Genomic DNA, 22,421 nt, shown 5'->3' with positions numbered 1-22,421 from the left:
GTAACACACAACTGTTCAACTGTTGACTGACAGTAAGAATTTTGACTCAATACTAGCAGATAAACAGATAAAAATATGTATTAAATAAAATATGCTGGTGCTGGGGGGACATGATGAGACACCTAGTGTGCTGTTGTGGCTGGAGTCATGCACTGCTGCCGAGGTAATGCCATGATGTTGCTCCTGAGAGACAACTACAGCGCCCTTCAACAAGCTAATGAACCAGAGGCAGAAGTGAACACCTACATGAAAGACAATCCCCCTCACTGAATACTAATGTTAATCCTCTTCATTGTTGGATTGAAGGGATGAGCGAGTACACAATTATCTGTATCTGCATTTGTATGTGTTCAACCAACTGAATTATCTGTAGCCGTATCTGCGCTCAGAATGACAAAATTCAAACCCGAAATGGATGAAACCTGAACAGAAGTTTTTATTTTAAGCCTGATATTTATATGGGTTGATCATAAGTTGTTTTTTTTTTTTATTCATTAGAAAACTATTTATAGAACAGCTTCATGATTGAGCTTCAGATCATTTTTGATCATAAGAGTAAGTAACACACCTACAAAAATGAGGATTTGACTTCACACAAGTATGGATTTTAATAGATTTTACTCGTACTTGTACGGATGAAAAGATACTCCTTTTATCTGAATATTTGGCTCAACCCTGCTGGAGAGGCTCAACCCTAATAAGGATCAACAGACTTTCTGTTGCTGCCATACGGAGACCAGTTCAACATCTACCAGCTTAGTATGAGAGGGAACACAGCAGCGGCTAACAGAGAGATGTTAAATGTCCCGTCAAACTCACACCAACACCAAAACGGGCTTGACTTCTAAGGTAACCTTAGCCTTATGATGCTAACAGTTAGCTCTTTCACTGTGTGTACGGGTCAGGCAGACTTCCAACGTCCTGGGCGCGGAGCTTGCAGCAGTAGCGTAAGAGATGCTGGGCAAGAAGTCACTAAGTGAAGCAATATGCTACCCACAGCTCTACAATGAAATAAGATATTACCAGTTAACAATGGTAGGCTATCAGTCAAAAAATAAATTATGATTTTTCATCCTCACCTCAAAACTATTTTAATTACAGACAAATCTGCTGCATATGTTTTTTTTATGAGAACAATCTTTTTAATTAATTAAATTCCACAAAGCGAAATTCAATTTGAAGCTCACTTGTTGCCTCAAATTAACTTTCCTACCCACAAATTACAATTGTTGCTTACTTTCATTAATTAACTGTAATAACTCCCAATTCATAATGGTATTAGAAGAAGGTAACACTGGCTGCTAATGTCCATGTTGCACTGTTTGTCCAAATGTTAGGCACTAACTGGGCAAAAAACTTGGCACTTAACACCATCCTTCCCCATCTTTCATACTATTAGATTCATTTTCTTTCAATCACGTTGCTGATAATTACAAAAAGATTCACCATCAGGTGATGAAATCGGAAGTACCAGGGCATTTTTCCGGACTTTTGAATCGCCCACCATTGTATGTGTTTCATACAGGGGTAAATCTTTCTCTGTGTAGTTGCCAGCCCATCCCATAGCAGCGCTTCTCTCCTCTTTTCTCCTCATCACTCCCCCCAACCCTCAACCCCCCTCTCTATTCTACCTTTTTTTTCCGGTCGTTAGGCCTTTTTCTCTCACTGCTTATGCGGTAATGTCCACAAACAGAGAGGGCTTTGTGTTGTGAGGGGGGGGGTTGGTGTGTGTGTGTGTGTGTGTGTGTGTGTGTGTGTTTGTGTGGTGATGGTGGTGGGGGGTAATGGGGTTCGAAGTGTTAGCCTGCACTTCTAATGAGCTCTGATGAGCAACAAGCTGACATTCCCCTCGTTAGCGAGGCCTCAGCACAAAAGCACAGAGTATATAGACACACACACACACACACACACACACACACACACACACACACACACACACACACACACACACACATACATGAAGAGCCACGCACGGACATGCACAAATTGCAACTCGAAGTCGGTCTCACACCAACACATCAATGCACAGGAGCATAATTGCACTATAATTGCACAAACACACACACATATACATATACACGCACAGATCTCAGACATCTTGTTAGCTGTGTCACTAAAGCTTCCCCAGCAGGTTTCAGACATCATGCTGCAGTGGAAGTGTGTGTGAGCGTGCATGTGTGTGCTCAGTGCTGTATGTATGTGTGTGTGCATGCCAGAGCTTGAGGCTTGCAGCTTGTCTTGTGATGGGTCTGATTGTAGGGCTTAACCATTTCACACACACGCACACACACACACTCAGACACAAATAAACAAACAGACAATGTCTTATGACAGCAGAGAGGGGAAGGAAGTCAGGCTGTCCTTCAGTTATGTGTGTCTGTATTTCAGTTGTCTGATGAACTTCTCAGCTATATGAATGTCCAGTGGTGTGTATGCACTGTTAAAAAAATACCTGCATAACTTTTAAAAGTAGCTTTGAAACCACCAAAATCTATTTTAAACCCCACCATCGACAAGATAAAGAAACATCCTTGGAACAACTTAATTACCATTTTTTCAAGGACACCGACACAATCAACCCTCAAGTGTTCATCAAAGGTTGAAATCTGAAGAGCTAGGTGATTTTGTGTCCCACCTGTGTAAGCTATTTACAAAATAAGACGAACCCATGAAAACAGGCAGAGATACTCATTCACGTGCCAAACAATACACAGGCTGATTGCAAGGCTGATTGCTGTTTCCTCCATGAGCCGCAACATAATGATGAGCAGAGAAAGATGAAATTTCCCTTTCACTGGAGTTCAAACGTTGGTGGGTGAGACAGCTCTAAAGAAGATATTTTACCAGTGAAGGCCGTGCTCTTTATATGTTGTGTCTGGGCATCTAATTTCTATCAGAGTAAGACGGGTTGACTGGAGCTTCTTAATGGCTATACACACATAGGAAGTGCTCTGAGCAGCACACAGTGCTGAGTTGGGTGAAAAATCTCTGCTGAAGTTGAGGTTAATACCTAAACACGATTACATAATTTACACTGAACAATAATGTAAATGCAACACTTTGCTTATTGTTTCAATTTTTCACAGGTTTAAGGTAAAGATCTACATGAAAAGTTTAAGTAATGCGTAAGAAAAGCCTTTATACATTTATTTTAGGATAGGTTTAATATCTTAGTCAGCTATAATCTCATTGGATATGTTTTGAAAGATCATTAGCACCTGCTGTTTAAATTCAGATCATTTTGGCCGCAGCAGAGAAGTGGAAAAGCTTAGTTTCCCAAGGAAGGACTGACATGAATTTTGGCATTAAGAAAAGAAAAAAAAAAGTGATTCCTTTAGTGAACATGTGTAAACAACAGCCATTTTCTGATTTACACAAGAAGATTTTTTTTAAACATGTTTGTTGTAAGTTTACTCCTTAACGTGGTTATAATAACAAACGTATTTTTTGCTACTATGGCCTGCATTTAACAATAATAGCTGTTCAAGTATTTGCAGTCTGTAATTGCCTCCCTATACAGTAGCTTTTAATGTCAGTGGTGGACTCTACATTCCCCACAGGCGATTCCAACTGTGTACCCACAAACATGTGATTTACAGGAAATGATGCAGCGGCTAGATGTGATGTGGAAGACACAAGCCACATTTTAAGTGTTGTGAAATATATTCGGTCATAGGTTCACTGTTTATGTGGTGGACGACATTGTTGAATTTCCTTAGTATTTAGTTGTCTTTATTAAAACTGTGATAAACTGAATTTATTCAGCTTGTGGTTTGTTTGACTGCACTGCAAACAGACGCACATATGTTTATTTACTTGTTAAATTTCTGACAGGGTATCGAATTAGGTGTGCAACCCCCTGTGCTCGATACATGCATCATTTTGAGTGAAGTCTGGCCTTTACTATTAAAACATACTTGAGATTATAACCTGTAACCACAGGTGAAATAAATCAAAACTGAAATAGTTTGAATCATATGTTTTAATCCTTATAATATTAAGAAAACTATAAATTGTTTCTACATAGGACTTCTTAAAATACGTACAAAGTTAAAGATTTTAGCTCATATCCCACCTGTGCCGTTTCTTGTGATTGCAGATGTTTTGTTAATTTTGCTGGGTATAACATTATTCACACATGCTTGGTGTGTGACTTTTCCAAAAGCAAATCAATTAAGAGCGCTAATGTTGGCTTCTTCTCTACTGAGACAAGTCTGTTTCGTGATGAATGGTGGGAATTCTCAACTGATTACACACACTAACAGGCATCATGGCCCCAACCTTAAGACATGCACCTGACTTTGCTTGTTGTTGGGAGAAGTTTGCATTCAAGGATTTTCACCAGAAAGAGCTTTTCTAATTACGGGTAGGAAATGAAATGATGGTTTGGGATATAATGAATAGATTTCTGCCATAAAGGGCTTTTTGACAGAAAGTAATGAGTGCAAATTGTGCATTGTGTTCTGACGCTATAGCAATTTTTTATCTTTGTCAGCATTTTCAGTTTTTGATGATGCATGTACCATTGCAGGGCAAGTTTAGGATTAGTAACCTCCCAGTGAACCTCCATATGGTCTGGCGTCACCACTGGTATTCATATTTTCCCCCAGCTCCCATTATTATTAAATTACAAGCTAAAGCTAATATGAAGCTGTGAGTAGCTCATAGTACTAATTTCCCTCCTCTGCATCCATGAACAGTGTTTCCTTCTGAGCTGCAGTGGAGGCACAATGACTATGTGTACATTTTTTTACTAAAAAGACTGCAACTTGAAAGACACTCACTTGATATGACCAACTGTGACTGTTGTAGCCCCATATTAACTGTGGGTAAACTTTGGAGGCATTGTTCTTGGGAAAATGAAGGCTCATTTTACAGCACAAAGGAAGCGTGTCAACAGTTGCACAACCAAACATAAAGAGGATAGTGCTTTTACTCCCCAGCAATGACGATGCTACACGTCCTGCATCCCTGACGCACTAAACTTTGAAAGGACGCAGCAAACTCATGATCAGTGCTTTCAAGGGTCACACCCCATTATTTACCCTGATGATGCCACATTTACTAGCAAGAACCACACCATCAAGAGGATGAGTCTAACAGTTTTATTAAAGAAGAACATTACTGATGTGCGAGGAGTGGACTAAATGTAGACGATGCATTTGGCTGGATGCTGCTTCAGCAGGGGATCTGGAGTAGCACCCGGGCATGACGAGCCCCCTTAGGACCCTACGTAGAAGAGAGGAAGAGAAGAAGGGGCTGAGAGGGAGAGGTAAACAATATGAGTGAGAAGGAGGAGTGGGTTAGATGGGTTATTATGCAGGAAGTGACACTATTGAGGTGTGGTCCTGCTCCTGAATTCTGCTAGATTGCTTCAATTGTGAATAACAAATCCGTGTTGGAATCATAGAAACAGTGGTGTCGCATTATTTTAAAGTACTTCACGTCACAGAAACACTGAGAGTGAAACTTGTGTTTTAAATGTTATTGTCACGCTGTCGATGATACTGGGTGCTAAATCGAGGGCAGCTGGACTTGCTTTAGTTTCTTGAAGATGTTTCACCTCTCATCCAAAAGGTTCACTTAATTCAGAACTGAAGAATCCTCATGGATGTGAGGTGAAACATCTTAAAGAAACTCAAGCAAGTCCAAGTTGCCTACGATGTAGTATCTAGAATTACCCTGACCTGGATGACTGAGAGTCCTCACCAACATATTGTCGATGATCTGTCATGTTTTTTTTTTCTACACTTTTTACACGCAGTCTATAAGTATAAATCTAGTGCTGGAAAAGGCTCCTGTTCCACGACTGGAATAAGTGAAATGGAGACATGAATGAACTTTGTCTGTTGCTGTCCAGAGCTCTCAGTTACACTATGTGAAAACAGAAGATGAATGTATTTTGAAAGTACTTCAAAATACTTTCCAAAGCTGTGTCAGAGTGACATTCTGGTGAGCCATACTGTGGAAAACATTGTGTTCCTGCAGGTTGACATTGAATGTGGTTGCCTGCTTCTATCTGTATAATGCTCTCTTGGTTATTTATCAGTGCTGAGTGTGAGTGAGGTGGTGCTTCACCCGCTGTCCTCACCCCTGAGCCAAGCGGAGGACAGGCAGTGGGGTTATGTGTGCGTGTGTGTGTGTGGGAGGGGGGTGTAAGGGTGAGTATCTCCACTGTGTGTCAAGGCATGTTGAGGAATGCAGCTACTTCTTAGTTCAGTTATACACAGCCTAATCATGGCGATGGATATCAGTCCTTGCTGTCAACTTAATGATCTCCCTGTTTTCTCTACATATCTGCTCTCAGTGCTGTAGGATAAATCATCGCCAAACGATCAGTGCATTCATTTCTCCATGTTTTGCCTTTTTTGCTCCCCCCTCTCCGCCCATGATGAATGTCAGTTTACTCTGCGTGCTCCAGACATGCACGGGGCATACTAAGCAGATGACAGAAGAGCACTGAGGGCAACACATTCAACTCAGCGCTGATTTTCTGTGTGTGGATGTGTGTGTGCTCCTTAATGGCAAGGGGTCTCCCTCTGCAGCCGTGCCTCCGCATTTGTCTGAGAGTGTGTGTATGCGGGTGTTTCTCAGCCCACAGCAGTGTGGGTGGAATAGAAATTATACGAAGGGTGGGTGGAAAAGCAGAGAAAGAGGAGGGGGAGAGTGGAGAGGCAGGGCAAGGGAGAAGATAGAGAGGGAGGAGGAGGAGGAGGAGGAGGGATGACAGAGAGACAGAGAGAGAGGGAAGGGGAATCTGGCAACAGCGACATTCTGTAGCGGTTTGGACATTTGAAAGGCATTAAGCTTTGCCGCTTCGTCTCTCTGCGCGTGCACAGACACATGAGCACACACACACACACACACATTCAACAGCTGATAACAATGTCTATTGAAGAAAGCTCTCACATGCAGCGCTGAGGATTACTTGTCTCTTCCTTCATGGAGCAGCAAACTTTGAGCGTTGATTCTGATGCGGCTGCTGATCCAGTGAGTAAATGAGCTGTGTGTGCATGTGTGTGGGGATTTCTGTGAATGTGTGTTTTTTCTCTATATATTTGATGCCACAGCCTATATTTGATCCCAGTGATGACTCCCTTGCTTCTCTCACATATAGTATGCAGGCTGTGTAACACAATCGTGACTGTGCCGGGGGAAAGACGATATTACTCGAAGAAATAGTACAAATGGATTTATTTTGTCTGCTTGAATTTAAAACCTAATCAAACTCACTGCAGATTCTCAACCTTTATACATATAAACCTCCTCAAGCTGTTTAATGCCATTGTTCTCTATTTCTGTTATTCTGGTCGAACTGTCAATTCATTTTAATCATCCAGCACATAATTATTTAGGTTAAAATGAATTAAATGCTCTTAAACTTTAGTTGAGAGGCCCTATCTCTGGAATGACAGGTCATGTGACTTATGCAGGCCAATCATCAAGGCTGCGTTGAGTTAAAGGGAAACCTGTTGATTCTTTGGTTCAGTCCACTGAATCACTTCAACTGTAGAATTAGTTTTTTTCTAATTGGTCTCAATTATTTTTAAGCTGTTTGAAAATGTGTTGAAGATGTGTGATCTCCTTTTAAAATATCATTATGTTCATAGTGTATGCAATGAAGTCATGGTATCAAAAATATTGTGTGTGTGTGTGCGTGTGCACGTATACGTATTCAGGTTGGAGTGAGGGGGTTTTGATACTCTGGTGGAAAGCAGAACAGGACAGTATTTCACTAAACATAGCAGTGAGAAAAGAGCAGCCTGTAAGCCCTCTGACCCACACACACACACACACACACACACACACACTCACACACACCACATACACACAAACACGCACACACAGGCAAAAAACCTCAATTACATACCAAAAAAAAAAGAGCACACAATCAGATGCTGCCCTGTGTGTGTCTATTCTCAGTGTGAGTGTGTTCCTCGTGATATCCCCTGGGAGCAGAGTGTCTTAGGGAGGGAAAATCAGATGATGAGACAGAATCAGCGCTGTTCCTGTACATGAAACACCTCAGGAGGCCAGGAGTCACATCAGTCGTTTTTCCTGTTTCAAACAAACACAAGTGTTCCTTTTTATCTTCATCAAGTGCCAGATGGGCACAGTTTACCACGCTAACACAATCACGCAGCGTCATGTGATATTTCAAGACAGGGTGTTAAATTAAGTCGCAGATCAAGTAGTGTGGACAACATAAGAGAAAAGGCTCACCAGTTTGAGGCTTTGGTTTGTCGTAGCTGTCAATCAAATTGTCTTGTCCTTTGAGTAGTCTGTTGGTGAAGGTCTGCTTGTTCCTCTTTCCTGGTTCAAGTCATCATGATTTTCAAGATCCCTTTTTTCCCTTTTGCGTAATTTTGTAGTGTTTGTCACTGTTGCACTAGCAGCTACTGTAAATCACAATTCTTTTTTTTTCCTTTAGATTATTTTGGGGGCTTTTTGCCTTTATTTGATAGGGGGAGAAAGAGGGGATGACATGCAGCAAAGGGCCGAGGCCAGAATTGAACCTGCAGCTGCTGCAGCAAGGACGCAGGCTTTGTGCGTGGGGCATCTGCTCCCCCAACTGAGACTACTGGGCTCATAATGCTTAACAAGGCACCAGCACATGCAAGTCATAATAAAGAGAAACTTTGGTGTTTTTTATCCTGAACCCTATTTCCCCATGTTTTTGTGTCTAAATTACTCATGGAAACAGTTATTTTAGAAACTGGTCCAGTAGTGAGAGAGAGTGCTGCAGCCGGCAGCAGCAAAGCAGGCTACAATGTAACCACTTGGGGTAGGTACGCTCTGTCGATTTACATCCATTAAAAGTGCTTGTTAGTTGTTCTTGTCACTGACAGACTCAGGTTGTTATTCAGACAACATTATGAAAGGACCCCACAGAGAAATAAAAACTTGTTTTCTTACTGTTTACTTGTTCTGGTCTGTTTTGTGACCAAGTCCTCTAAAGAAAACTCATTCTGAAATCTCACAAGAAATGACTTGTTTCACAAAGAAGAAAACGATTGCAGGTAATAATTTGTTGTGTTGGAGCACAGAAAGTGTATCTTTCTGTAAAATATTTTCAATGTCATGGCTGAATATTCAGCTGATTACAACAGTGTGAAAAAGTCTCCTCTTTTACTGACACTTGGACACAAAACTGACTAGAACGAGACAGCACAGAAAAATGTTTAATTTCTCTGTAGGGTTGTTTAAAGAAACATCTGAGCATGTCAGTGTAAAAAACAAGGACTTTTAATGGACATGAATTTTTTGAAACACACCTGCCCCGAGTAGTTATATTGCAGCCTGTTTCAACACTGCCGGCTGCAGCCCTCTCTCTCAATATTGGACCAATTTCAAAAAAATGTTCTTCCCACGGGTCACAAAAACATGGGAAAATAGGGTCCGGAGTTCCCCTTTAAGCTAAATATCAAGTAGCAGTGTGCGTTATATTAAATGGAGATGTTACGGTGAGACAACACAAAGAGGCCAGACAGTTACTGCTGATGTTGCACTTAACACTGCACATCTGTACAAGTGTTTATGTATAATATTGATACAGGTGTAATTTTGTGTGTGTGTGTGTGTTGCCAGCAAGGTCGTCCCCAGTTGGTGGCCTGCCCAGCCTCATTAGCTATTGATGCTAACACACAGTGTGGTTCATTGATAAGACTGATCACCTAACTCATTTATTGATTCAGTGTTTCACACTGAACAGTGCTACTGTAGCAGTAAAAGAAAATGATAAAGAAAATGATCTGAAGAAAGCGGACGCAGTTCTCCTGCTCTGCTCCTTTCAGTGTCTCACCTCTGTCCCGACAGCAGAGGGCAGTGTTGAATTTTGTTGGATTTCTGTGTTAGTGTGCACGGCACAGAAAAAGAGGAACAGAGAGATGATGAACTCTTCTCTGCGGAAAGATTAAGGTTCTTTTTACAGCGATGGTTTGGATGTGAGCAATTACATGCTCCTCATTTTAATCTATTGTTACCCATATGCTGGTTAAACCGTTAAGTTTAAACCACTAAGTAAAACCACCTGGTGATTCCACTTGCATTTTTGTACCTCGTCTCTCTCATATAATAATAGATAGGACTTGTGTAACACTTCCTAAGTACTCAAAGATACTTCACATCAAATGCAAAAAGAAAACTAATACAAACAGAGAATTCAACACTGAGAGACGCTTACATGAAACAGAAGAACAAATACAAAGAAAAGAATACAAAAACAAAATGTGGAGGATATGACAGCTCAGATTTGGGGAGGCAGTTGGAGACAGGTATTTTAGGCTTTTTGGAAAAGGTGGGTTTGGAGTTGATTTTTAAAGGAGTGAAGTGAGTCTGAGTTGTGGTTGTTTGGAGGGAGGGAGTACCAGAGGGTTGGGGCAGCAATGGCAACCCTATGTATGCTGCAAATCTGTGAGCAGGACTTCTTTATGCAATATTAGACTAACAGGATTTATGTATCAGTGTCATGTAGTGCCTGCATTTATCTGGCATTTATTTACCGAAAAGGCCAATAAGAGACAGCCATGTTTATTTGTTTTATCCGTAGATAATTCCTCACTGATTTCCAGTAAAATGCACTATATCACAGTGTAATATTGCTTGTGCAAAACTGCTACTACTAATTAAGTTTGTCAGCTTATTTCAAAGATAGACAACTGGAATCAGCAAAATCAATAACAGAAATAACCAACAGGAACATGATAGCGTAGAGGCTGACAAGTAATACTAAGTGCAGCCTGTTTGACTCACTTAAGGCAATAAACCATCATTTAAATGTGTACTTGTTGGTAGTAACGTGACCAATAATACTTTGTGAGAATACTTACAGGAAATATTTTGGGAGTAACAGTACTTGAGTTTTGTTTTATTTCTGTCAACTTTCACTTTTACTCCACTACATTTCCTAAATAAAATGTATTCTTCTACTCAACATTTCTATGTATTGGAGTGAAACAGTTTACTTTAGTATCTATTATTTCTATGTCCTAAGCATTTTCGTTACTTAGTTACTACAAAATAATAAAGTTTGGTGAATAAGCGGTGCAAACAACAGCTTTTAAAGCCGCAGTTACGTTTTGATTTCCAGTCAGACCCAGTCTGAGAGCCAGGTTAGATGCTACATGCTGGCTATGATATTATACTCGATTTTGAGACCGACTTCTTTATGGAAGCAGAAAATAGCGTCCCACAGCAGAGAGTGTGAACAATGATTCAAGGAGAAGAAGATTTCTGACAGGTAACTGCACAGTGTTTGGTCCACTGCAGTGTCAGCACTGGAGGTCAAAGGTTTTCTGTAAAAAATTTAGGTTGGGAAGAAGTCCTAACTTCTCTTCAGTTGTAAGATACGCCTGTTTTTAGGCGGTATACGTTTAAGGAACCAAAAAACTTAATCATACTCAGAAGTCTGACCACTCCGATTTTTATTACCAGCATTTTCTTGTACTTTTACTTTCAATACGTTGTTACATTTAATGAAACAAAATGACTTTTGATACATAAGTACAGTAAATATCCGACTCTAAGACTTTTACCAAACAAATATTTTAATAGGTGACTGTATGGCTTTCCAGGTACTTCATTCACCATTGCTTGTTGACTAGCTAATATTTCTTGCATATAGCATACATATTTCAGCTATGTAAATATATGTGGTTTGCTTTAAACTGTGGACATTTACCCATGAAGCACAAAATGGACTCAGTATTAACCTTTAACATGTGAACTGCATGCGTGTGAGTTTCTGTGTAGCTCATGTTGTGTTACTGTCATCTGATATCTGCGGAGGAGAATATTTCCCTTTCATGTTGGACTGACAGAGAAAAGACTGTGATCTAATGCACACACAAAGAAAAAAAGGGCTACTTGTCCGCAGACCACAGGAATTAGGCTTAAGTGAGTGAGATATTACACACGTCTTTTCTTCTCTCTTCCTTTTCTCATCAGGATGTGGATTAAACTTTGTCACATCCCTCTTATCCTGTGTAGCACCCGATACGTCTCTCTTCCCCTCCACTTACAGATACACTTTGGACTGAAGGTTACTCACACAGCACTTATGGTTCTTCCTGGTCTGTCAAAGATGTGTGAAAAACCAGTGAGCTGTTTTAAAATTAACCCTTTGAAACCTGGAATGGCGTCCCTTTTCTTGTGCCGTACCACCTTCACAAGTATTTAAACCTTCGGAATCTAAGGGAATTGGTTTGCTGTCTTTTAAAAACACAGGAAAGAAGTCAATGAGCACCTTGGCAAGAAGTCTTCTGCAAATGCAAGAAATTATTCTTTGGAAAACCTTTTTCTTTTTTTAAAGATTATTTTTTGGAGGATTTTTCCCTTTATTGACAGTACTGCAAAGGCCTCGGCATATGGGGTGCACACTCTAGCAGGTGAGCCAGAGGCCGCCCCGGAAAACTATTTTTAAGAAGTGAGAGGATAATGTTCAAAGAAAAAACTATATTTATAATTATCATAATAATATATTTGAAATTATTTTACAGAATTATTTTTATTTTTAAGCACTTTTTGGGGTAATTTCCTAAATGTTACTTTGTTTGTTTTACTTTATTTCTTTTTGGTTTTAATTCTAATTTTCCTGTATTTTTTTTTTTTTTTTTTACAATTTTCTTTTGCTAGTTTTTGTATAATTTACTTGTAAGTTGCTCATTGCCTTGTACCTATGATTTTGAAAGACATTGTTTTTTGATATCAAATGGTAAACACCCAAGGTTTACTGGCTTTTGAAGTGTAGTTAATTTAAGTAGCTGAATAAGGCACACATGATAGTTTAAAAAATGAGGGATCCACTGGGTGGTTCTTGAAGCTCTGGTAATTAGAGCTTTGGCAGCACTTTCAGCCTCAGTTGGTGTGTTTTTTGTGTGTGTATGGTGGTGGTGGGGGGGCTTAGTGCTGGAGCCAGCCTGATGTTGCTATGATACGAGGACGTGGAAGGTTAACATTAACTTTAACAACAATATGGCACTGCGTTTTTGAGCTCTATGGCCTCAAACGGCGCTTGTGGAGCTGAAAAGAGGGCAGTGAAAATGTCCTGTTTCGGGCCAATAGGCGTTAAAGTGGCACTTTTTCATTAGAAATAATGGGAGGAATGCTGCAGTGGACGTAGCTCTGGATGTTTACTGGTTTTAATATATTTTTAGAGGGTGCAGCTGAGCTCTTTGATGTTTCGGATTCTTCAGGGTGGTGCCGCATCCTATAAGCCAAGAGACTCAAAATAAACACAGACAAAATGTTCAGACAAAAGACAGATTTCAATAACTGGACTGTTTTATACGCAGTTGAAAAACATTTAGATTCGCTGCAGCTTTAGAGTCTGGCCGTCGTACAAGTGCAGTTCAGAGAGTAAAGATGAGTGGAAACACAGTTTGTTGTGGTTTGTAAGGAAGATGTGGAAGGAAAAAATGCTTTTTTTTTTTTTTTTGTTTATCTATGAAGTAGAATATTTGTAATTGAACATCAACCAACATCTAAACACACACACTTACTATTGGAGTGCAGCTCAAGGTTAGCTACTATCTGCTGGACTCAGACCAGGTCACGCAGACACACATTTTAACTGGGGATGATTTGTTAAGATAAGAGTAATGGGAAACTCCACTAGTCACTAAGCTAATTCATGCAATGTGAAAGTACTCAAACTAATAATGGGTGACCAGCAAAAAACCAATGGTTTTTCTCTATGACAGTTATTATGGAATCACCATATCGCCAAGAAGAAGTTTTTTTTAGAAAAAATATTATGGTTTGGGTCCAAATGAAATATTTCTTCAAGAAAGGGCTCTCTGGCAGAAAATCCTGAAGGCAAAGTTATGTAATATAATGAAAGTATATTCTGTGCCTGCTTGAGAGGAAAAACCCCTCCATACCAGCAGATGGCGGTCATCTGTAATTGCCATTAAAAAAGGGAAACCGGAAGACTGTCTTAATGCTAGTTAGCCAGTTGGGACATTAACAACACAATCTAGTGTTAAAAGAACAAAACACATTTACTGTTTACAGGAAATGTTTCTGCTTAAGAGCTAAATGGCTAAAGAAAAACTAACTGACCTTATAAAACAAGTTTGTGTCAACCTCACTTCGACTTGACGTATGTCCTTTGTTTACATTTGTCACTGCTGTTTCTTTGCTTTTGTGCGGAGCTGAACGGCCAATCAGAAGCCGCTTTTACAAAGAGATCGCGCTATAGGGCCACAAAGAAGTCAGCCTTTTCTACCGCTGGGCGTGATGGCGGGCCTGATGTTTAACACGAGCGCCCACCTCTAGTGACATATGGTGCAAGTGTCGGCAGCGCTTTCTAATCAATAACAAAGGCATAACATGTCAATCACAGTCATATTTCCTTCTCTGCTATATAGCTGCTGATTTAGTTCTCAGCTCAGAGGGTAAGCAGCTCCCGAATCTCGTTGTTTTCCCAGTTTGCTGACATTTACGACCACTCTTCTTTAAATTTGCCACTATGCTAACAGCTGGTTTTTAAATCTCCTGCAGTGGAACGCACACATAAACACGCTGTCAACACGTCACACCCATGCAGCCCATGGTCACGTTTCTCCGGCTTTATGTTTTACACAGACCTCGTTTTGGGGCTTTTACTACCTCCATTCCTGGCTCAATGGCGAGACCACTCTGTCCCATTTTTCCACGACCGGACATTATATACAGAATGGCAAGTTCGCATAAACGCATGATATTTCAGCCTTTAACAGGCAGAGAAAATGCAGTTTGAGTGATTTCAATCAATTATGGGCTCCGTCGCCACTGCCGTTTCAACATTCTTAATTTGTGAAAAAAAGGCCAGCGAAGGCAACGGTGTTCACCAGTGGCCCAACATTGACTGACAGCCGACCATTGCCTCGGAGTCTTTAGTAGAATCAGTTTAAAGTCAACTTTACTGCACTTAACCTGTTACAATTATTTATATTATTTATGTGCTGTTTTACCTTTCATGGCCAAAAGCAAAAAAAGAAAGGGGTCAGCATCTTCTGTAAAAGACTGTGTTAACTGGGCACACGATATCGTCTCATATCGATTGCAGGCCCCTGAATCGCATGAAATCAAAACGTAATTGTGATATCAGCAACTATCGTAGCATTTTCCAAAGAACTAATGTAATACTTAATCGTGATGAAACTAGTGTTTTACAATCAAAGTGATGATGTGTTTTTCTATCACTGTACAGTACACACCAGTGAGTCATCACTGATGGAGACAGTGGCATCACAAAGGCAGAATATGGAGGGAGAAGGTGTAACAGAAACTCTTTTTTGCCAAAACAGGAAATTAGGGGGAGCTAGGTGTAGGCTCAAGGCCACACGCACAGATTCAATTGCAGCCTTTGTGTGTGTGAGAGTGTGTGAGTGTGCTGAAGTAGGCTGCTCTGTCCTGTGAAGTGCCTTTGTTTGCTCCAGTTGACCTTTTAACAAACCTGCGGAAATTTCATTAATCTTTGTCAAGCGGAGCCAGAGAACAAACTCATTCTCTTCTTCCTCTTTAGTCTTTGTGCCTCTACTTTTAGTCTCCCTCCATTTATTACACATAAAGCAACGAAAACAATTAATTTCTTAAATCACTAGAAAAACATCAGTTGAATTTGATCACACCTAAACCTGCCCAACTGTGATTTGAACAGGGAGGAGCAGGAGGAGGGTGGAGAGTTATGGGCCGTGCTGTGGTGTGATTGGCAGGCTGACCTTTGTTCCCTCCCCTTCTTGATGACTGCTACCCGATGGGGGCGTGTCACTATGGAAACGGAGCCGAGTATGTGTGTGTGTGAGAGAGAATGGAACTTCCTCGTCAGTGTGTCAGCTATAGTGTGTGCGGAGGAGTGTGTGAGAGGTATAAAATGTAAGACAGAAAAAATATGTTAACAGTGAGATACTCACTGCAACTTCAGCAGATAGTTAAGGCTTCTTCTTAGGTGTGTGTATGTGTGAGTGTGTGTGTGACAGATGTGCTGCAGCATGACTCCATCCAAGTCAGCTGTCTGCATGAATTTCCTGCCCTAAATATCACCCGGAGCGGCTCTGTCAGCGTCAGCACACATGTGTGTGAGCGGGACTGTTTTCATGTGTGGTTCAGATATGTAGATTGAGCAGTCAGCTGGTTTCCTCCTGTGAGAGAGGAGAGCAGGATGAGCCTGAGGAAGAGGCTCTCCTTCAAGCGAGTCTGGAACTTCAATACAGTGAGTAGTATGCATGTACACGCTTACTGTACAGCACTTTGGTCTGCCTAGAGAGAGTACACAATTTAATGTACTTTTTTATAGTATAAGAGGCATTTCTTTATTTATGTTTATAAAAGCAAATTTAACTAATGCTTGAATCTAAATATTCAAACATTTTTGGTTTGTAAGCCAAATATGTTTTTTAAATAACAAACTAAAGTGTGGCTATGATGCTGCCAAAATGCTACAAGTGCAAAAACTTCAGCAACACTTTTCCTGACCTTGATTTCACACCACAGTTTGGTTTTTCCCTCTGCACAATTGATGACAAAAATCAGAGAAGCATGGGAAGAGAGAGTAAAAAGGGAAGCGAGAATGACTTCAGTGCAAGTGACAGTGTTGTTCTGCTCACTAAAAGTGAGAAACGGTGACAGATGGAGGAAAGAGAGGAGTGTTACCTACAACAGAGTACACAAGGAGAAAGATGAATCCATTACCTTCAGACACATGGGAGGAAAACACGGGGATGGGAGATGTATGAAAGATAAATGGAGAGGAATGAAGACGAAATAGAGGGAGAGAACAGGGGGTTCAAGGGATAGAAACAATACAAACGTTAAAATGAAAAGTCACGCTGTCTGGTGTTTTAATAAAGAAGGGACGTGGTTGTTGCAGACTGGTGTGTGTGTGTGCGCGCGCAGAGGTAAAGTGAGACAGAAAGACTAACAAGAGAGACGGCTCTAGGCTGTTTCCCCTCCTCTCAAAGCCAGATGTGTTTCTGGTCAGAGGGGGAGATAGAGAGGAAGAGAAACAGAGGTAGAGACGGGGCCACAGATTGAGACAAATGGAGGCAGAGACAGAAAGAGCTTCTTTTTTTCTGGCCCCTGTTAGTCATATGGTTTGTATTTCACCTTGAGGGCTTGTCTTGTGTGTGTAAAAGATAGTGAGAAAAACAGAATGGAAGTAATTTCTTGTGAATTTCAGTGAATTGAGCGTGTGGACTGGCAGCTGAGAGTGTGTTCAGACAGAATGATTTTATCAGATTGCATTGTCTTGCACCCTCTTCTGTCTTTGCGTTAAAGGCAAGGAGCCAAGTAAAACAAACATTTATCACAGGGCTCAGCCTCTGAGTCACATCTCCTGTGTGGCTCTATTGTAGGAAAACAAACATTATCCACATTCCTTCCTTTCATAGAGAGTGGATATTGATTTCTGAATGCATCGCAGGGATTTCAGGGCTTTATTCCCAGAATTCCAGAGAGGGTCTCAGAGGGTTTCACTTTAGGAATAAAAAAAGTTTGAGATGTTTGCGGGGACGCTGAGATGGTGAACATACAGAGTCTATTGACACAAAGTTTGCTGATCGCCGTTTGTTTGTTTATTCTTTCATTTAGACCGTTAGTTTTTTTTATCTGCCTGAAAATCTTCTTTTCTTTTTTTTTTTAGAAACTGATTTGTTTTTATTTATATCTATATTTTTCAAATCAGGGTCGCATTAAAAGCATCATCCCATGCTCACACCTGTAGAGCCTCATCTGATGTTTGGTTCAGTGGAAACTAACCATCCAGTCTTCTCTTGTGTGAAAGCAGTTTGCAACTTTTGTAAAAATATCTATATATTTTTTGTCATATTTGCTGAAACTGTCATTGCTACATTGTTGGGTTTCCATCTAAATGTAGCACAAATTTTATCTGAATTTTCAAAAAATCTGCAAATAAAATGCAAATTTATGTGCTTTCCTATCCACTACTGTCATGTGAATATTAGAAATATTTATGTTTTAGTATTTATTGTTAAGATTTTTTTCCCATGGAAAATTACAGATATGCTTTTATGTTATGTGTGGTTGTGTGTGGTTAGCTGTGAATGAACTGCTGTAACAAATGTAATTTCATGCGAAGGATTAATAGAGAATCTATTTATGTTTACAGCTAGACCAAACACTGATATGTTTTCTGAAAACATGAGGCGAGAAATATGCAATGCAGTCAGAAAATTTTGATTCATATTTGACCATTTTGCCTAGGTTGACCACAGTTCACCAGTAGTGATTGACACGGTTGATAGCTGCATTAGACTTCTCAGCTCTGATTGGTTGTTTTCCAACAGTAGATTCTAGCAAATGAGAAGCGCTTCAGGGAAGAGGATTTTATTCACAGATAATCCGTCTCATGTACTACTGTGTGGATGTATGTATGGACGGTTGCAGCAAATATGACAGTTACTTTCATGAAAATTACAGACTGTAGCTTTAAACTACACTAAAGCTAAGTGGTTTCATGGTTGGCAGCCCTGGCAGAGTGGCTCTGGTCTTCTCAATGGTAGCCACTATTCACCTCATATTCAAAAGTAAACACACAGGCACGCACACAGTGAGACTGTTGGCGCAACAGCTTCCTCCTCGGCTGGATGTGTGTGTGTTTGCATGCAGGCGGCAAATCTGTGCTGTTAAGTCACCTTTTAAGGACAGTGTGTGTATCAGGTGTTCAGTTAAAGGTGTGGTCTCCTGTCAGTGTTTGCAGGTACATGAGTAGTCTCAGAAGATACGCTCAGTGTTCTTCCATATTTCAGTCTCTCCAGCCATACCTTCGCTTAGAAGAGTCTCATTCCTTACCAAAGGTGGCAGTTGCAGCTCCAGTGTTGGAGCCAGGAGTAGGTTCCTGTGGTACAAACAGTGTTGTCTTTGTGTGTGAAAGCGCATATGTTATCCCTGACAGTTTCTGCCACAGATAGACAGTTTTTATTCACCCTGTTAAGTGTCACTGGCTGCTCTGTCTCTCATCCCATAAAACAGAACGTCTTTTTCCAGGAAGCATCGTCCACCTCGACGCACATACGCACACGGGAATTTCGGAAACTTAAGGAGACTTTTATGGCTTCTAAAAGTATTAATATTATGATAACAGTGAGAATGAACAGCTGTAAATTGTGCCCTCTGTTTTGCCATAGTTTAATCCCGACGTCCAGTCTTCATAACAGATGATGTAAGCCACCCCTCTCGCACCAGTCACAGCTAATAAAACATTTGGGACCTGTACGCACAGTGACCAACCACTCCCTGCACACGCACACACACACACACACACACACACACACACACACACACACACACACACACACACACACACACACACACATATAAACCTGACAAGCCAGGCATGTGGCTACAAGGTGGCATTTTATGTACAGGGAGCTGAAAGGGGGAGGATTTTGGCGTACGAACATGTTACAACCCGTAGACAAAATTACTATGTTTTTAAACCACACATAATCCAACAGGTCATTTTAAAGCTGCTGATCAACAGTCGTAATGCAGTACAACACTTCAAACCCTCCTGGCACTCCTATCAGAAGCCATAATGCACTTGGAAGTGGAAACAGGCCTGGGTGTTTGTTTCAGTTTCAGTGTGTGTTTCTAGTAGTGAGTATTGTGAGGACGTGTGATTCCGTTATCTTTTGTTGAAGTGGGTCAGATAGTCATTTTATAACTGTTCAGACCACAGCAATTCTCAGAACACCAAACATATTGTGGTGATGTTCTTGGCAGTAATTCTTTATTTTATTTTTGTAGATTCCATGATCTCATTCTGGATGTGCCAACATCTGCAGACAGAGTGGAGTTCAAACATGAGACCATGGGACCAGTTACAAACAGGGCATTGGATAAGACTTAGATAATGCATTAGACACACTCGGCCCCTCGTCATTAGATATGATTTAGCATGATGTAATATCCAGGGTTTCCCACACATTCATTTATTCGTTTGTTGATGTCTGCAACATCAGCATTTGCTGACATATATAGATTTTTTTAAATTATTTTTGGAACAGCACCTCTTTTTTTTTCTTGTGGGAGAGTTTCTCTGAATCAAGTGACAACTTCCCAGGCCGAAAAATTAACCCAGTGCGGAAGTAATACTGCTGTTGATCAAAGCGGTGACTTGATGGTAGCTATGTCCATTATTTAAACAGTCTCTGCTGAGCACCAGGCACACTGAAAGTGTAACATAACCACTCATTATTTCATATAGAGATGTTTTTAAAACAGCAGCGATGTCATTTTAGTATTTAGTTTTGTTGTTATTTCAGCCATCTTTAGATGAGATTGGCTGCGTTCCCATGGAAACCAAGCACACCACCATCAAGCACTGGGCCTACCCTTTGTAACAGTAGCAACAGAAAGTTTGCTTTCACTTGCCATCCATCTATCTGATCTGATCAGCTCGGATAAATCCCACCATGAGCTGTCTGAAAGGGAGTGTTGAGTGTGATTTGGTAATAGTCATCCCTTAAAGAAAAAACAAATGTATTTCGTTCTTCCAGCTTCTCAAATCTGAGGATTTGCTGTGTTTTTATAGTTGAAAAAATGAATGTCTTGAAGTCATGGACTATTGGTTAGACAGAGCAAACATTTGAAAGTGTCAGGACCAAACTGTTATTCTACTTCATTACAGAAAAGATTGTATTTTTGACTGTGCAGGATTTTCTGTCTCTTAGGTCAATGTCTTCTGTTTTGTGTCTGCCCTAAAAAAATCAATGCAAATTTGGCAAGCTCGTTCACTGAAATGTAATAAAAGAGATTCCTAGCAGTGGTTGTCATGAAACATCTGACTCTATCAGAGACTGTTTGAATGGCAATCATTAACTACAGCTCTGTTTGAATTCACAAAATTCACAACCACACACACATTCTGAGGTTTTGCTTGGAACTGAGTCCTCCACACATGTGGAAACCCTAATCATGGCCATCAATCATGTGCTGCTGTGTCACTTGGTTTTCTGATGATCTTATCAGGGCATTTACTGTATAATATATGGGACATAAAAGCCCCATTAATATCTGTGAATCAGCATCAGCAGAAAACAACCGCAGACAGTACTGTGACATAGCGTGAGATAATGTAGAGCTTTGAAAGCAATAGAGGGTAGAAGTAGCCAGTGGTGGGAGAAGTATTCAGATCCTTTACTTAAGTAAAAGTACCAATACCACACTGTTAAACTAAACTGTTACAAGTAAAAGTCCTGCATTAAAGATGTTACTTTACTAAAAGGTTGTAAGTATAATCAGGAACATGTACTTTAAGTATTAAGAGTAGAAGTATGCAATGCAGAAAACCCAGAAAAAAACACTAAAAACTAAAAATTGTCAAAAAAAGAAAAAACACCTGAAAATTATTTATCAAAATAATTGGCAATTTCGGAAAGCTTTGATTAATTATATAATTCTTTCAGTTGTACTTGTATAGAGTCTTTGGTCATTTATTTTCAACAAAGCGTCATATTTGACAAACTCTTCTCATGTTTTTATAGCAAAAAGTAACTTAAGCTGTCAGATAAATGTGACATGAAAAGAAAATACTCAAGTACAGTACAAGTACCTCAAATTTGTACTTAAGTGCAGTACTTGAATAAATATACTTAGTTACATTTAACCACTTGAAGAAGCACACACTTTTTGAATTACTTTGGGGGGTATATTTGATATAACGAGCCTCTGTTATATTTTCCAGCTTATTTTTTTTCTCAAAGTTTTATTGTTATATACCAGTACACATGAAAATCAGTCAGTACAACAATAGTTTGCACCTTAATCAACCCATGAAGCAATTTAAAAAAGCCAGCAAGCGAACTAGCAAGACACCAAAAAACTGAACATAAACTACAAAAGCAAAAGTAGTAAAAACAGCACCAAAAAAAACCCCAAAACATAAACAAACACAGACAAAGAAACGAACAAAAAAATGTGTCTTACAGATTGTTAACTTGCTATCTTACTGAAGCAAGTAAATAGATGTGCATGAGTCTAACTGCATGCTTTATCAAAGTGAAGTGTGTTAATTTGGTAAATAGTCCACCTGTTGTCTTGAGGACATGGTTGTTAAAAAGCGTAACCATATTGAGTTATACTCATCTACTGAGCCCATATTCAGAGATTTATTTATTTTTTTAAAAAGTTTAGCTATTTTCAGCAGGGCAGCCGTCCAGTCTTGAATGTGTGGATCACTGCTGTCTATCCATTTTCCAGCCTCTCTGTGGATATGGGGCTTTGGGAAAGAACTTTGAGGAGGGAAAGTCTGGAAAACCCCAGTCATTCCCTGCGGGCTGTCAGGAATGACCAGGATCTGCCAGGAGAGGAGGGGCAACACCACTGGAATGATGATGGAAGGGTTGAAGGATGGAGGGTGTGAAAAGGGGATGACTTGAGGGAAGAGTGGAAGGAGAGGGGCAGTAATAGGAGGACAA

General features: G+C 40.2%; 1 protein-coding gene and 1 long non-coding RNA gene across 7 annotated transcripts in view; one reads left to right on the top strand and one right to left on the bottom strand.

Annotated features, from left to right (window-relative positions):
- Nucleotides 1-22,421, top strand: part of LOC121941863 (regulator of G protein signaling 12) — a 62,457-nt gene that overhangs the window by 14,544 nt on the left and 25,492 nt on the right. The window lies entirely within an intron of this gene.
- On the bottom strand, nt 4,649-8,305 carry LOC148190036 (uncharacterized). The gene is made up of 3 exons (XR_015775720.1): nt 8,224-8,305; nt 7,871-8,058; nt 4,649-5,229 (listed from the first exon to the last, which is right to left on the bottom strand). It is a non-coding gene; the product is annotated as an uncharacterized LOC148190036 (long non-coding RNA).

Source organism: Plectropomus leopardus, chromosome 3 (genome assembly GCF_026936395.1).
Source record: "Plectropomus leopardus strain MGB_pleo_1.0 chromosome 3, ASM2693639v1, whole genome shotgun sequence".
Lineage (NCBI taxonomy): Eukaryota > Metazoa > Chordata > Actinopteri > Perciformes > Serranidae > Plectropomus > Plectropomus leopardus.
Note: the sequence above shows the minus strand (reverse complement) of the source record. Positions and strands in the feature narration are given on the sequence as shown.